At 42.5% G+C, this 16,834-nt stretch overlaps 1 protein-coding gene across 3 annotated transcripts in view; it reads left to right on the forward strand.

Annotated features, from left to right (window-relative positions):
• The window catches only part of SYT16 (synaptotagmin 16), a 227,862-nt gene that overhangs the window by 37,371 nt on the left and 173,657 nt on the right, over positions 1-16,834 (forward strand). The gene's annotated exons all lie outside the window — the stretch shown is intronic.

Here is a 16,834-nt window from a genome sequence, read left to right on the forward strand (position 1 = left end):
TTGACCAATTGAAGGACAAAGTTGAAAAGTCCTTTGTTGTTGATGACGTTCATGGTTTTAAAATTTAAGAGCAACAAGGCATGACTATTTTCCTGTTTTCAGAATTAGCAAGAGTAGACGGACAAGATTAATAGGTGGGTTCATTATGCCTAAGAAGTTGACTGGGTTTGTTGTTTTCTTTTTAGAAAATAATTGCTTTTCTGGAGTGCAAAAAGCTTTTGCGCATTCAGTGTCAAGATCTGTTATGCTGATTAGGGGATGAAGTCACTCTTCCCACTGTTTGTAGGACAGAAAGTCAATAAATGTGATCGGAGGCTTTGTGCAACATTGAAAAGTCTCCAGCAGATTTCTCACTTGGGACCCACTAAAAACCAGAGGACTCCAGGAAATAAAGTCAAATTGTCCTCTTTTGACTTAGAGCCATAAACATAATGGAATGATTTCTCCCATGAAAGATTTGAGCAAAATAATCTCTACTGATTTCTTTGGTTGGGTCATACCCTGCTTTCTTTTCTTAGGTGCTGTTGTTTCAGAAAGTAGTATTGGAAATGCATTATCTGTTTAATATTGTGTAACAAGATACCTTATTTTAAATGGGTACAGAGAGGTAGTGGAATGCTTAATTAAGATCATGGGCTCTTGAACCAGAGATCTGGATTCAAATGTTGACTCAGCTGGTTGTGTGACTTTGGGTGAGTAACTTACCTACTCTTTGCCTCTGTTTCTTTATCTACAAAGTGGGGGAAGATAACAGTGCCTCTCACAGAGTGTTTCGGTGATAATTAAATGTATTTGTGTAAAATGCATGGCAGATAGTGATGACTACTACCCTGTTTCCCCGAAAATAAGAGCTAGCTGGACAATCAGCTCTAATGCGTCTTTTGGAGCAAAAATTAATATAAGACCTGGCATATTATATTATATTATATTATATTATATTATATTATATTATATTATATTATATTATATTATATTAAAGACCTGGTCTTATATTATAGTAAAATAAGACCGGGTCTTATATTAATTTTTGCTCCAAAAGACGCATTAGAGCTGATTGTCTGGCTAGGTCTTATTTTCGGGGAAACGCGGTACTAGAATTACTATTATTATTGAGGTTACGGGAGAATGGCCCAAAGTTATCTTTTGGTCTTTCAGGGGACACTCTAGGTAAATTCGTTCTGGCATTAATATCTGTGGATAGATGAATCCTTGCACATGGAGCCAGGTTAATGTTTAATAACTGGTCTCCTGAGGCTTGACAAAGCAAGCAGATATTTGGAAATAAAATGGAATCCATGTTTCATGGTGTCTTAATAGAAAGGTAGGTCTAATTTCCACCTATTTTTTCCCCCTAAAAAGTTACAATGATGGGGCAAAAGCTGATAGCTCTCGCTATAACATCCCATCTTGTAAACTTCTCTCACATTTGAGTTTTTGCTGGTGTTGGTACAAGGCATTAGGATCCCATTCACCCTAGGAGGCCCAGGCCGAGGTTCTGGTAGCCACTTCAGAGAAAAAGGGGTTTGCAGCCACCAGGGACATAAGACTCATTGGGGAATAAGGGTAACCTTTTTGCAAGCGGAGAAAGAGCAAGAAGAGGCAGGATATTGCTCTACCTTGGGTTAGGAGGAGCATGGACAAGCCTTCCCTCTCTTCCCGCCTTTCGTTTCAGATGCTACATGACTGGGTGGATCCCTTTGGTGGAAATGTAGAGGGTAGGAGGGTTGGGGGCTTTGTAGCCGTGGGTGATTTGGCTTGGGGGTTGGAGGGAGGACTGCTGCCCTGGGTAAAAGGAGGGGCCCAGCAGGTCCCAGAGCTGTAGATGCGGAGCAGGGAATGAGAGAGAAGGTGCTTTGTGTTTCCTTCCAAGTTGCCCATCTCATTTCACACGTTATAAGAGGGACAAGGATCCAGGTTCACTGAGGTCAGCCCCAAAAGTAGAGGGGCTGCATTTGTCCCATGGGCCTCTGAGTGTGGAATTCCGGATGAAGGAAGGAGTTGGATGGTTTTAAATTTATCGGGAGTGTTTTCTTAATAACAACTCCCCAAAAACAACTACAACAAAAGCTTAACCTTCTATAGAAAATACAATTTTTGTTTCTTTTTAGAAAAAAAAAAAAAAAAAAGCACAACTGAGCTCTTTGTCTGCAGTGTTCTTTTATCTGGATCCAGGTTTTTATAAAGCCCTGAAATTCATCGATACATGAAAAACTGAGGCCACTGTTGACAGGAATTGTGTATGTTAGTAAATTATGCATAAGAGTAGCAGAAAAAAAACAAGCCTCTGGGAGTATATCGAACAGTTTCCTGGCTGTGTTCTGTGAGTGAATGGTAGAGGGCTGGCGGTGAGTGGGTAGGGCGGTGACCGGTGAAAGAGTAAAATTAGCTTGGCTGGGTTGACTTTTCTCTTTGAACAGGACCTTGTGCCCAAATGTCATATATATCATCTTGCTTGAATGGAAACAAAATATGCTCGGAAAATAAGTCCCTGGTGTGCAGGGACTCCCTGTTGGCGATAGTTTCGGGTGCTGTCACTAAGAGAGGAGGTGATCTTTGCCCCCAACTTGTGAAACTGCTCCCCGGGCTTTGGCTAAGGGACATTCCTTCTTTCACCTTTTAAAATTCTACTAATTGCTTTTCTTCTGACCCTAGAGAAAGCTGGAATGTTTTATTTCCTGATGAGCATTTGAGAACTAGATCCTTTGATTTACCTTCTACCTCCTCCTTCTAAGATATGTACCCCCATGCACACACACATAATGTGTGTGTGTGTGTGTGTGTGTGTCTTGCATTTGCTCTTTGTGGTAAGCACATTTTTTCACCCTTTGTGTGTGTGTGTGTGCGTGTGCGCGTGCGCTTACAGATTTGAGCATTGGCTTGCATTTCAAACCAATTGTCTCTGTTGCTTTTGCTCTTGAGAATGGGATGTTAGGGGATTCAGAATAATGAGTCTCAGCTCACTGTTGACTCATGTCGGGTGATTTGCGCAGCAGCAGCTAAAGCTGACAACCTGTGAGATCAAGTTCATGTGCCTCAGTAGCTGCCGCTGCAGTGCTGAGAGTAGATGTGGGACTTGAAGGAACTGTTATCTGGTACCCTTACAGAACTCTAAACCATTATGTGAAAGACAAAATCATGGAATGTTGCATCAGGAAAAGACGCTAAAGACAGTTCAACTTCTTAGAATAGGGAACAAGATGAAAGAGAGAGAGAGAAAGAATCAAGCCAGAAATCATAATAGAATGTAATCCCAGGCTAGGAGAGAACTGAAGAAGTCAGTTGGGAAAGAATAAAAGGATAAGTTGATAGAGATGCTTTGCATATTGAAAATTCTTATTTTGGTAGAAATCATTTTTTTTTTTTAATGTCTTACATAACTATGTGTCCGTATTTTGACACTTATTAAATTGCATCATCTATTTTTAAGGTTGTTTTGGGAAATATGAAAAAATCCCTCTAGCATGTGGCAGGACCCCAACTAAAATGGGTAAATGCAAAAGAGAATTTGACTCAGATAACAGAGAATTCTAGAGGTAAGGCCGACTAGGTGAGGCTGGACCCAGGGAATCAAAGATCGTATTTCCTTCACTCCCTCTGTCCCTTCCTTTTTTTCTCTCTTCCTGACTCTCTTTCTGCATCTCTGTCCCTTTTTCCTTAGCCCTCCATCCCCCAACCATTAATTCTCTCTTCTTTCTCTCTTTTTCTCTTCTTCTTCTCCTTTCCCTTGGCTACTTCTCTCTCTGATTCTGCCCCTGTCCCCACTGCCCCTTCCCCAGCCCATGCTCACCGTGCCTCCCTGTTCTCTCTGTCAGTGTCCCTGCCAATTTCTCTCTCTGGTCTCACTGTCTCTCTCCTTCCGCTTCCCACTCTTTACCTCCCAATCTCTCTCCTTCTGTCCCCTCTCCCTCTGCTCCTACTTTTCATCCCTCTGTCCTTCACACCTCCAAACCCCTTCATCTCTTTGCTCCCTTGGCCACCTTTTGCCTCCCTGCCTCCATTTTTCTCTCTTGCTCTGCCTTCCACTCCTTCTCTCCGTCTCTATTCCTCTTTCTCTCCTCTCTCCGCCCCTTTCATAGTTCTGTTGTCCCACATGCTAACTTTATTCTAGGGCAGGCACTCTTCTATGGTGACCTCCCTGCAGCTCCAGACTTACATTATCGAGCTTAGACTTCCCAATGGAAAAAGAGTTGTTTCTTTTTCATATTAGTTTCAGCAAAATGTCCCAGGATTGCCTCTCATCTGGCTGATGTGGGGCTGGAATATGCTGACAGAACTTAGAGCTGAGAACAGGTGGTAGTATCCCTTTCTGAACCATGTGGACAGAAGTTCAGGAAAATCAAGGGGCCAGAGGAGGAGAATTGGGGATTGGATTCAGAAGAAAGGAAAACGACAAGGTGCCATTACTATTCCCATTGGTTTGTCCATTGACTAGTCGTCTACTGACTATATTTTCTACAAGATATTCATAATAATCCAAATTAAAAAAGATGTAACTCCCTCCCCCCCACATCTCAGGAGGATACAAAATAAAGGTGTGTTTCTGTCTCCACAGTCCAATGCAGGTGGAGCAGCTCCCTATAAGGCTTCCCTCAATGTGACCACACAGGGATTGAGGCTTTTCTATCACATTGTGCTGCTGTGCTGGAGTCCTGCACTTCCAGGCGCATGAGTGAGAGGGCAAGAGTGTAAAACACTCAGGCTTTTATGGCCACACACAGATGGTGTACAGGATTTCTGCCCACACCACATTGGTCGGAACCCAATCCCTTGTTCCCACTCTCACTGCAAGGGATGCTGGGAACTCAGTTTTCCTTTGTGCTCAGAAAGAAAATGAAGGGGGTTTGAGGAATGCACAGCACTGTTAGGGCCATAGTCAGCTTGTTTGAATATGTGATCGGTCAGTAGCCAGAACTGAACCAATATAAACTTATGTAATGCTGGGTATTTATGAGATACTAGGTTGGTGCCAAAGTAATTGCGGTTTAAAAGGTTAAAAATAATGGCAAAAACTGCCATTATTTTTGCACCGACCTAATATAAATATGCTTTTTGCACCGACCTAATATAAAAATGCCTTCCACTTTTTCTTTGGATCTATACCTTGTCCTAAAATTCTGTTTTTTCACAAAGCCTTCTGATAGGGCACCGTATTTAAGAGCTTGGGCTTTGGAACCAAATGGCGTGAGTTAACCCTCAGCTTCCCCATTTTCTTGTGGCAATTGTGAAGAAATTAGCCTTTCTAAGTCTTTGTTTCCTCTTCTCATGCATTGCACAAGAAAATATCATTAACAATAACCCAAATTTAAAAAGCACTCACCTGAAACCAAAACACATAATGTTATATGTCAATTATATCTAAATAAAAAAACATTCAAATCACTTTGGTAGTTGTGATTTTTCTTTTCTTTTTCTAGCTATAATTTTACTTAGCAACTCAATGAAGCACAGCAAGTCAGTGGTGCATCTGGGCGTGGGCTGCACTGTACACTCTAGCTCCCCACCCACTAGAATCTGATAATTTCAGAGCTAAAGAGAGTTAGTTCAGGGGTCACTCATTCCAACCTCCTCATGTTACAGAAGGGGAAACTGAGGCCCAGAGAGGCTGTCTGACTATGCACACAGTCAGCAGGTTGGTGCCAGAGCTGGAGGCAGATTCCACATCTCCTGATTGCGCGTCTGTCAGCAGGAGGCTCCTCTCTCCAGCATGGCCTTTCCCTTTTCCCAGTCTTGTTACTTCAACAGATTAAGACGGGCAGCCTGAAAAGCCTCCTCAGTTTTATGTCGTGGCTCAAAGGACAGCCTGCTCATTTCATTAGGGTGTGCCACCCCTGCCCCACACGCAATTACGTGTAGAGACTTATCTGTGTTCTAACCACAGAGACTGCCCTATCTACAGAAACTGTACTTTAAAACTTGTCGGTTTTACAGAGATGCTGCTGCAGCTCAGTGAGGGGTGATAAAGACATAGGTAATTGCTGTAGAATAATGCTGCTGCCAAGAAGATGACTGAACTCCCACACAGAAGGTGAACAGATGGTATATTTATTGAAATTCATAGGCTGTGTGATGGAATAATTTAACTGATGGCTGGGCACCCTCATTTCAGAGTGAGGGAGGCTCATAGAAGAATGAGTGTGCCACTAGGTGGCATGATCATCTAGGGCCCAGTGTGTGTCCCCTCTCAGAAAGGGAGACCTGGGTTCTGTGTTTACTGAAGATTCCCTTCAGTTCACTTCCTAGTCGGGGCTGCAAACCTTCCCTGTGGCTGAGTAGGAAACCATCATTTAAAAAAAACTTTAAAATCACTTAAATTAAAAGTAAATATATACCACTAAGGAGAAAAAGCAATCACATGAAAGGGTATTAAATCCCTAAAGAGATGGGGCCACGCCTTCGAGGGGGAGGGTGGTGTCTGGATCAGGAGTAGCTGTGGGCTCCAATAATCTTTCAATCATTGGCCAGTCTGGGCCTAATGATGTCTCCTCCTCGCTGCTTTCCTCCCTCCTCAGCCTTGCCCACTGCTTGTAGTGCAGAATCTGAAAACGTTGACTCTAGAAGCTTTAGTTTGGAAATTGATAGGACTAATAGCATTCATTTTTCAGGAAGAATAAAGGAATCCACTGTGAACTAATGTGAGGGGATGGAGGAAATGATAAGATAGAGAAGGTAGGGTGATTACAAGTTAGCCTGTGGCGCTTCTCTATCCTTATCTCTGTTGTCTTAGTAATTAATTTTTCTAAAGTTTCCTTTTTTTTTTTAAACTTTGGTTTCTGAATCCAGGGCACTAAAAAGCATTACCAGTGTTTTTGGGATGCCCACCTCCTTCTGATTTTATGTGGGATCCACTTCCTGTTTATGTTTGATTTCATAAATGAACTCATTCATCCACTCAACAAATATTCATTGAGTCTGTCTTTGTCCAAACTTTTACCTTTTTCTTGTGTCTCAGTTTTCTCATCTGTAAAATGGGGATAAATACCTGTCTCGCAGGATTGTTGTAAGGATTAAATGAGCACTGTTATGTAAAATACTTAAAACAAAGCCTGGCAAACAAAAATCACGTGATAAATGTTAGCTGTTATTTAGTACTTCTGTTAACTACCACCATCACTACCTAGTACTGTATTATTACTGCTACTATACTACTGTATTTTTACTACAATTACTATGAGTACTACTACTGCATAATTACTACAACTATATTATCACTACTATATTACCACTATTGTTACTCCTATTGTATTACTTCTACTCTTAACTTGAATTTTGAGTCCCTATTTCTCCTAACTGCAGAAAATATTAGGTTGGTGCAAAAGTAACTGCGGTTGAAAAGGTTAAAAATAATTGCAAAAACCGCAATTACTTTTGCACCAACCTAATATATAATCTTGTCGATTTAAGGTACATTTATTCTCTTCTGGATTTTCAGGTAAATAGTTAAATTGAAAAATTCTTCTTTCCACCACTTTATTTTTCCTCAGAGGATGAGCTAACCACCTGGGATTTACTTCCGACCCTGCAGTGGGGGCAGGGCCATGTGGTCCATAATTATCATCTATCTGCACTGGGTACCTCGTCTTCAGTTTATTTTTTGGCCTCTGTCCTTACACATCTCTGAGGTCTGGGCTGGCCTCTTAGCCATTTTTGAGCCTGGTGGAGGTGGGGGATGGGATGGGCAGACACCACTGAGACATTTTCACATGATCTCTGGCTCCTTGCTGGCCCCCTGTTTTGTGGGGGCTGAGCTTAGGCTTCTCGGGGAGCTCAGGCACCTGTGGGGCTCAAGCTGGACCAGAAGTCTTTCTTCAAGGCCTACAGGCTCCCTGGGCTATGCTCCTTTGTCCTGGGGTCTCCAAACTTAAGGGAATTTTTATAATTCTTTGCTTTACCTATGCTTTGCCATTCCCCTACCCCAGTACTCTCCAAATTTTATTTTTTTCTTTCCTAATTCCTCAAATCAAAATTCATTATTTATGGAGGAAATTCAAGTGTGGAGCAGGCAAACACTTGTTGGTCTCTTTTTTTTTTTTTGGTGAGAAGGCTATTGGGAAGAGGGTGAATAAGGTCTTGAACTATGCCTCTGAAATTATATCCTGGAGGTGACTAGTGAGGGCTCAAGTACATTGTCAGCCATGAGCAATGTGCACTTAACAGTCGTTTGGGAACAAAGTTCTTGAATGTGGACAACTTACCAATTCAAACTGAAAATAGGTGGTGTTGGTAAGGCTAGAATGAACCAATGAAAATTCTGGATTATACACTAGACAGAGAAATACAATCTCTTTGAATACAGGCTATTCAACATAGGCCAATTAAATACTGCCAATAGGGACCCTGTCATACTTTTAATGAATAAATAGAATGAGTTTCCACTTTGTAGACTTTGTACTTGAAAATAGTTTGTTTTATGCAGTTTATGATCATCTTATAATTTTGCATTATTACTATAAACTCTAGGGATTTCCTCTTTTATCGTATTTTCAAAAAGAGATGGATTAATGAATTTTCCTTTCATGTTTTACTTGGGACCAAAATTAGTGGATTGTTAGAATTGATATTCATCTCATTAGACTGTGATGATCAAAGTCAGAGTTCAACTAACTATGGCCTGTGGGCCAAGTCTGGTCCACTGCCTGCTTTGTATAACTTAAGAGCAAACAGTAGTTTTTAGTCTCAAATGGTTGAAAATAAGCAAAAGAATAATAATTCATGACATGTGAACATTATGTGAAATTCAGATTTCGGTGTCTATACATAAAGTTTTATTGAAACACAGCCATACTCATTCATTTACATATTGTCTGTGGCTGCTTTCGCACTACACTGGCAGAGTCCAGTAGTTGCAACAGAGACTATATGGCTTGCAAAACTGGAAGTATTTAGTATTCAACCCTTTACAGAAAAAGTTTGCTGACCCTTGGTTGGGATTTGGATGCAACATGAAGAAGAATGTAAGGGGGAGCATTCTGTTTAGAATTCTCTTTATATTGTCTACAGGTGAGAGCAAAGCAGCCCCTCTGGGGAGGCGTTGATCTGGGCAGTGGGCAGGAGTTGTGCTTTCATCAAGCTGTGCATGGTGTTGTGTCAGTTCCATCTCTCATTGTGGCTCTTAAAGCCTGCTGTTATTTTATGCCACCTGCATAACCCGATTTGCATCTTAAATGAATACCCAGCTACCACTTGGACTTTTTTGCAAATAAGGAGAATGCTTTTATGAAGCCATCTGTAGATGAAAAGTAAACAGCAGCTAACAACAGTCCTGGAATATGTGATTGAGGGAGTTCGTGCACAGCAAGAGTCACATGGCTGATTTGCTTCCCAAGTCGGGAACCTACTAGAGAGATTTGAGTATCGACAAGATAGGGGAGGCAGGTGGGAACCATCTGGATGATAAAGGGAAGACAAAAGCAACTTGAAGCCCAAAGGCACACTTGGATCAGGGATTGGGCCAGAGCTTGTCCTCGCATCCTGAATGCCCAGTGCCCTGGAGCTCTCTGGGCTCCTCCTAGAGCCTGGCAGGCTGCCTAAACAGCAGTGAACCCCCACCTCCTGTGGGGCTGCACTTGTTGTGTAGGGGAACTTTCCTGTAGATACTCAAATGACAGAGGTTTCAAAGTGGATCTGGACTCAGGTCCCTCTTTAAGGATGCTTTTGTCTTAATGATGTCAGATTGCATTAATCTTCTTTCTTCTTTTTTCCTTTCCTTAACAACTCCTAGTCACCCTGTACCCCCAGAGGAGTTGTCAGAAGCAAACTACAGAAACATGTAGCAATTCTGAGCTTCTAAATGCAAAATAGAAAAGTGAAACAAGGATTGAGGAAGTAAATGTGATGAGTCAGAATAATTCTCATTGAGTTCCTCCCTGACATTCCCCCTCTCTCATCCCCTCTCAGTTCTCCTCCTTGAGTAGTTAAAGACCTCTTACCGGGGAGGAGAGGGGAGGGGCAGAGAGGAGAGGAGAGGAGAGAAAGGGAGAAAGGGAAGACCTCTGTTCTTCCTCCCCTATCTTCTCTCTCTCTCCCCCATCCCCTCTACTCTCTTTGCTCTTTCACCCCACCTCTCTCCTTCTTCTCCTTCCCTTCCTTCCTCCTTCTCCCTTTCTCCTCCTCCCCCCTCCTCCCATTTGTGCCCTGTTCTTCTTGATTCCCTTTTCAGGCCAAGTCCTGGGGTTGTGAGAACACAATTATTGCCCCCTCTCCCTTTGATTAGGGATATGACAGTAGAGAGAATCCATGCCTGGCATCCTGGGTAGATTCAGGGAGAAGGCTGATCTCCTGGAGGGATTCTGTTGCCATCACGTATTGTTGTATACTAGAACCAGCTTCTAGGCTACAGAATGCCTTGGAGATCTCTGCGGATACTCAGCGATATGCCAGGGCATCCAAAGTTCCTATGACTCCCTCTCATAGGGACAGACACCAAATAAGAGTGTACGCCTGAGACCTGAAAGAGTCAGACAGCACAGAAGGGTGTGTGTTGGGAAGATGTGACAGGGACAGTCTCTGCCCATGGTGGGCCAACATCTCAGGGGATCACTAGCTCCAGGGAGCCATTCAAGAAAGCACTGCCCATTTCCTGTGTGAAAGATTATTTGGGATGCGTGATCTCCTCAGGAGGAGGCCGTATGCCCCTATTCCCACCACCACCACCAAAGGGCCTTATCTGGAACTTAGGGACACCTTCAGAGAGGAGTGGGACAAAGGGGAACATTTTCTTTTCCCCCCGCCTTCTACCTCCACCTCCCCCCCCCCCACCCTGCCCGCCACTCTGGTTCAAGCTGTTGTTTCTCAGTCTAGTTGTGTAGGACACAGCTCTCTGGCCCAGGCTGGTATTATGAGCTTTGTGCCCCCCCCCCCCCCCCCAGCTGAGGCAGTCGGTCACCAGTCGTTACTCATGGCAGCTCACGGTTGCTCACGGTAGCCCATGGCAGCACAGCAGCTACCGGGCCAGCCCGAACATTTTCTATTTTACTGACTTTTCTTTTTTTTCAATAGAGGCTCAAAATCAGAAATTAAGTTATAGGAAATAAGTTGTTTCTTGCACACTAGAATTTGTGATTTATAAAATTTGTACCAGATATTCTTAAATACTATGTGCCAGCTGTTGTACTAGATGATTTTAAAGCATTTTCTCATTTAACTCTTTTCATGACTTTGTGAGGCAGTTGTTTTAATCCCATTCTGCAGCGGAAACTAAAGCTTTCAAAGGTGCATTATTTAGCCTAAGGTAACATAGTCAGAAGGGGAGGAGCTACGATTTGGGGCCCAACAATATGACTGGAGTTCCCCCAGCTCCATGTGCCCTAATACTTGAGAGTCAGGTAGGACCCTATGATAGGTCCTTGATATCTACTTTGCATAACTGTTAGTGAAGCAAACCTTCCTTTTCCTTTTTTTAAAATTATAGTTTATTGGGGTGACAATTGTTAGTAAAGTTACATAGATTTCAGGTGCACAATTCTGTAATACAGAATTGCAAACCTTTCCTTTTTGATGAAGAAACTTTTCTAGGCCTTTCATAATGTGCTCTGCAGGTGCTCTGCTAGCATGGGATACAAAAAGAATAACATTCACTTCCCTTCAGGGATGTAACAATCTGCCTACTTTTAGTTCTCACATGGAGAATACTCAGTATGGACGGGTTGAGTGGATAAATTTGAAAGGTACAAAAGCATCAGTGAGGGAAATGTCTAACTTCAAATGTGGCATCAAGAATATTGCAATCATGCTCATAGAAGAAGAACTTGAAAGAATCAGAACACTGATTCTGGTGGAAATATAGATTTGAGTTTAGAATGATCTCTGCCTTAGGCAGTGTGGAAAGCCTGTTGGTTAGAAACCTGACCCTAGCTGAACAAAGCCCTAGGGAACAACTGGGTTCAGAGCAGAGAGACAGGCTGATCTGATCTGAGCAGGTTCCTTTATTTTTAACATCAGGTACTGATGAGGGAAACCAGAGTCAGTGAATCTCCCAGGGTAGAACTGTATTCCGAAGAGAGAACTCATTTCGGGAAATAGCACCCCTTTTGCGGCGTCCACAAAACTAAAAAAAGGATTAATAAAATGATTGATGTAGGAAATCTAGGTTATATTATAACTTCTATTATCCTATATCACACACGCTGTTGAATACGGGATATACCATGAGGCTTCAGTTGTCTCTAAGGGAAAGAAGAAGGAGCTGGTTAGTGATTTTGGTTGCCAGGCAATAAGCATTGTCCTCCAATTTTCTGCCATTTTCTTGTTGGTACCTCTGTTCTGAAAGCAAATGGTCAGGAAGGCCCATTTGTTGAAGTTGTATTAGGGTGTTAGGGATCTTTGGTGGTTAGCAACAGATACTGCCTCTGGATGCTTTAAATCAAGAGGGTATTTACTGGCACGATAGAGAAGAGCTCACAGGTTAGAAACAGTGGCTCAGAAAGGGCGGGAACCACATAGCACTGAAGGTCTTGAGCCTGGAATCTCTTCCTGGCTCGCTGTGGCCACCACAGTGGGAGTCAGTTACCTCTAGCTTTAGTCCGTCTATTCATCACTCTCCTCCCAATTCGAGTCCGGAGACGGAGGCTCTGTTTGGCCTGGGTTGGACTAGGTACCCACCTCTTGGCCAGGGGAAGGCAAAACCTCTTGATTTAAGTTCCAAAGACTAATCCAATGGAGAAGAGGAATTTCCTCAAGGAAATAAGTGGAGGGTTGTTGCCCCAAGAAGGTGGCGTGGATGCCAGGTACCCACGCCAGCCAGCACCTTGGTGGGAAGGGCTCAGCTTCTTGAAGCTCTGTTGATAGCGACATAGGTTCCTTGGTGTGATCTTGATAGTCTTTTGTCATCTTGCACTGCTCTCTGCGGACATGCCTGTGATAACAGGTCCTTGTGTCCTGCCACCCTCAGTGTAACCTGATCTAACTTTCCCTCTCTGGCCTGTGTGTGTTTGCTCCTTCTACTCTGATGCCAGCTTCTCTTTACCAGGTACTAATCTCGTCCTCTTGTGTGCTCTCATACAACTTTTTGTTTTTTTGGAATGTTCTTCAGATCCTCGTTTTTCTGGACCAAGACTCCCCTGTGTACATATCACTGCTGCTCTGATGAATACAGATAAAGCACTTAGTATGTCCCAGGCTTTTTAAAAGCATTGCCTATATGTTAACTCGTTTAAGCCTCCCAACCATCCTTTGCTGCTAGTATCTCCATTTTACAGGTGAGGACACTGGCAGAGGAAGTTAAGTCACTTGTCCAAAGTCAAACAACTGCTAAGTGGCTGGAACAGAATTGAAACTCTGCCTTCTGGCTGCAGAGTTTGTGCGCATAACTAGCTTTGAATATCTTTCATGTCTCCTGTACCCTCAACACCCATCAGATATTAGTTCTACCTCTTAATAATTCTGCTTTTCCCCCCCTGCTCCAAATACCCTATTACTTGAGAGTCAGTTAGAACCTTTTGATAGGCCTTCGGAATCTACTTTGCATACAGCTGTTAGTGAAACAAACCTTTCCTTTGACCAGGAAACTTTTCTGGGCCTTTTCCCACTGTCATGGTAAGCCCCCATCTTCCAAGAGTAACCTTATTAGCATAAATCAGGTATGGTTGAAAGGGGCTTATTATGAATAACAAAAGATGCTCCGCTTATCTCCGTCACTAAGGAAATTCCAAAAGTTTTAGAAGTTCTGTTCCTGGACTGGGATGACCAAATATATATGTCTTCTTATATCAGGATATCACATGCTATAATTGAGTTCTTCATGATCTGTTTGGAGACCACTTAACATGCTACTCATTCTTCAAGTGTATTAAGCACCCTGTTGCTAAAGGTATCTTACCAAAAATTCAACATGATCATATTGTTCATCTGCTCATACTGTGTTGCCCTGAAAATAAGACCTATCTGGACAATCAGCTCTAATGCGTCTTTTGGAGCAAAAATTTATATAAGACCCGGTCTATAGGACCAGGTATAATATAATATAACCTAATATAACGTAACATAACACCTGGTATAATATAATATAATATAATATAATATAATATAATATAATATAATATAATATAACATAATATAATATAATATATAATATAATATCGGGTCTTATATTAATTTTTGCTCCAAAAGATGCATTAGAGCTGATGGTCTGGCTAGGTCTTACTTTCTGGGAAACGGTAGATAATTTTAGAAACACTTTGCTCGTTTTGCTCCAGCCAGGACTTTGAGGTAGTTCTTTAGATCAATTCACAAACTTTAGCAAGTAAAGCTGACTTCCTGCTAGCTGCCACCCAGGGGGTAGGAGCCTGGCATAAAAGTAATCCCTGCTGGAGTGTTGCAGACATCAGAAATTGTTTTTTTCTGTAGATCGGCATTCTCCTGAAGACTTTGTGGGTTTCCTCATGTCCTCCAAGGGTATCACCAATGAGGGAAGTTTGCCAGTAATTCCTGAGACAGGTTGACGCTCCTTCTTGTCTAGTTCTGGAAACTCCTAATGACAGGAGACTGAACCCCAGTTTAGCTCTTGTATACTGCCCAAACTGGATATTTAGCTCAAACCCCATCCACTACCGGGCATTAACGGATAATTGCCTACTCCCGCTGGAACCGCCCATCTCTGCCTTTTCTCAGGGTCTCCCACTTCTGTGGGGTTTTCTACTATGGATGCCCTCAGTTATGCCACATTTGGGACTTGATTTAGGACTGCCAACTCTGAGGAGGTTACAGTTTGCCTTTGTTTTCTTCACTTCCTTGCTTTCCCCCTGGGGTCCTTCCCTTAGGTGTGTGGTCAGCTTCCTCACACTGCAGCATGTCTCAGAGGGCAGATGCCAGTTTCCTTCTAGGGCTTCACTGAGAGCAGCTCAGTATAATGTGAAATGCAAATCTGAGATTCCTTCCACCTTGAAGCCAACGCGGAGTCAGTTTTTGAGTTTCCATGATGTTTGTGTTTCTTAATAATCATATTTAGGTCAAACTTTTATGAAGGCCTTGAATACTGGCTTTATCTAGTTTCAATCTTGTGTCTTGGAAATGTAGTGGAAATCATTTTTATCTCTGGATTATGAACATAAGCAGCTGCCTTCAAGAGGTGCATGGTTGGAGTATGTCTCTGTGACTAAAACATACCCTTTCCCATTTGCTGTGTAGTCATTTGAGTGACTGGCTGGACACCAGGAGCCCATAGTTGTAATGATTTTATATAAGGAGGAATTACCAGGGAAAGAGCGAATCTGTGTGCCCGTTGAGTGCTGGCGCACAAAAGCGTGGACCAAGTCAAGGCTTTGGGAATGCTCATTGACAGTGCATTCTTCTTCCTGGGCCTCTAAAGGCGATTGACGAGGCCTTGGCCCACTTTTGTCACATGTATGATATTTGCGAATTGTTCCCTTTATCTTTCCTATTTCTCATTACTAAAATTAGCAGCTCCTAATCATAATTTACTTGAATATGCGGGACCACTGGGAGGTTAGAAATATAGCAATTATTGAAACAGGGAGATCGTTAACAGTCACTTACAGGAGATTAATGAATAATCATGAACACCTTTTCTTGGGTAGCGTAGGACTTGTGATGCCATCTATTTGCTTCTAGTATAGTTGGAGTCAAAGTGGAGTGTATTTACTTATTACCTACTTCAAAACCTCTCCGTTACATTTCCTCCTTGTTCCTTCAACAACCTAATATATAGGACCTACCAGCACTGATTTATGCCCCAGGGCCATAAAGATGAGTGAAACCCAGTACTGTTCTCAGGTGCCTAAAATTCCATCCGAGTCATCCCTTTAGCTTACAGTCTTGGTTTCTTCTAACAAATCTCTTTGGGAAGCTTTAAGTGGTTATCAAATATTAACACCTTTGTGTGAATGAGTTTTGTGAGTATGGATGTCCAAAGATTATTAGTCTCACTTTACAGTGTAAAGTTGTTGCTGGGAAATGACTCTGTAGGCAGGAACTACCTTTCCCAGCCCTTCTTGTATCTATCTGGGGCGATATGGCGGAATGCTGGCCAGCCGAATGTGGGTGTAAGTGATGTAAGCTGCTTCTAGACATAGCCTGTGACAACCTTCCATGTTACCTACTTGCCTCGCTGGGTGATTGTCCACACCCAGGGTCTCTTTGGAAGCCAAGAGCTGATGAGAGCAGGGTTCTCATCAGTCTAGTCACCTCCACTCCCGCTTTTTGCTGCAATTGGGCTTCTGTTGTGTTAAGCTACTGAGAAATCAGCCTTATCTATTACCACATCTAGTGCTACCCTAACTAATAAAGTGGTAAAACACTTGCTTAAAAATATGTTGATGGATAATTTGAGACAGCCAAGTTCCTCAGGGAAGAGGTGGAGGGGGTTGTGGCCAGGGATAAAGGATAAATACTCGAGCAGTGTGCCACAAACAGTAGGCCATAAAATAAATTTTCTTACCTAATTATTTGTGTTAGAACTGTGTACTACGGTAATATATTGGTTCAAAGGGTTTTTCACTGAGTTTACACTTAAGGTTCTCCTTCTGCTCTTCAGCTTTCTTAATATAATCTTTCCCTTTGTCTTATTTTCATAGCCTGCAGTGAGTATTTGTAAATCTCCTCCTATAGTCCTAAGCAGCAGAGCACAAGTGTTTTCGTTTCCCCTCACCCCTGGCTCCCATGTCAAAATTTCAATCTTATATAAATAAGTTGTTGCACTAAATAGCTCAGGATATACTTTTCGTCTATCCATCCATCCATCCATCCATCCATCCATCCATCCATCCATCCATCCATCACTTGTACGTGCCACCTATTTTGTGCCAGGAGCTCTGCAAGGCTCTGAGGACACAGTGATAAATGAGATAAACAGCACTTTTTGTCTCATGGAGCTCACATTCTG

The sequence above is a fragment of the Rhinolophus sinicus genome, chromosome 3 (assembly GCF_057876585.1).
Source record: "Rhinolophus sinicus isolate RSI-liver-muscle chromosome 3, RSI-T2T, whole genome shotgun sequence".
NCBI classification, from domain to species: Eukaryota; Metazoa; Chordata; class Mammalia; order Chiroptera; family Rhinolophidae; genus Rhinolophus; species Rhinolophus sinicus.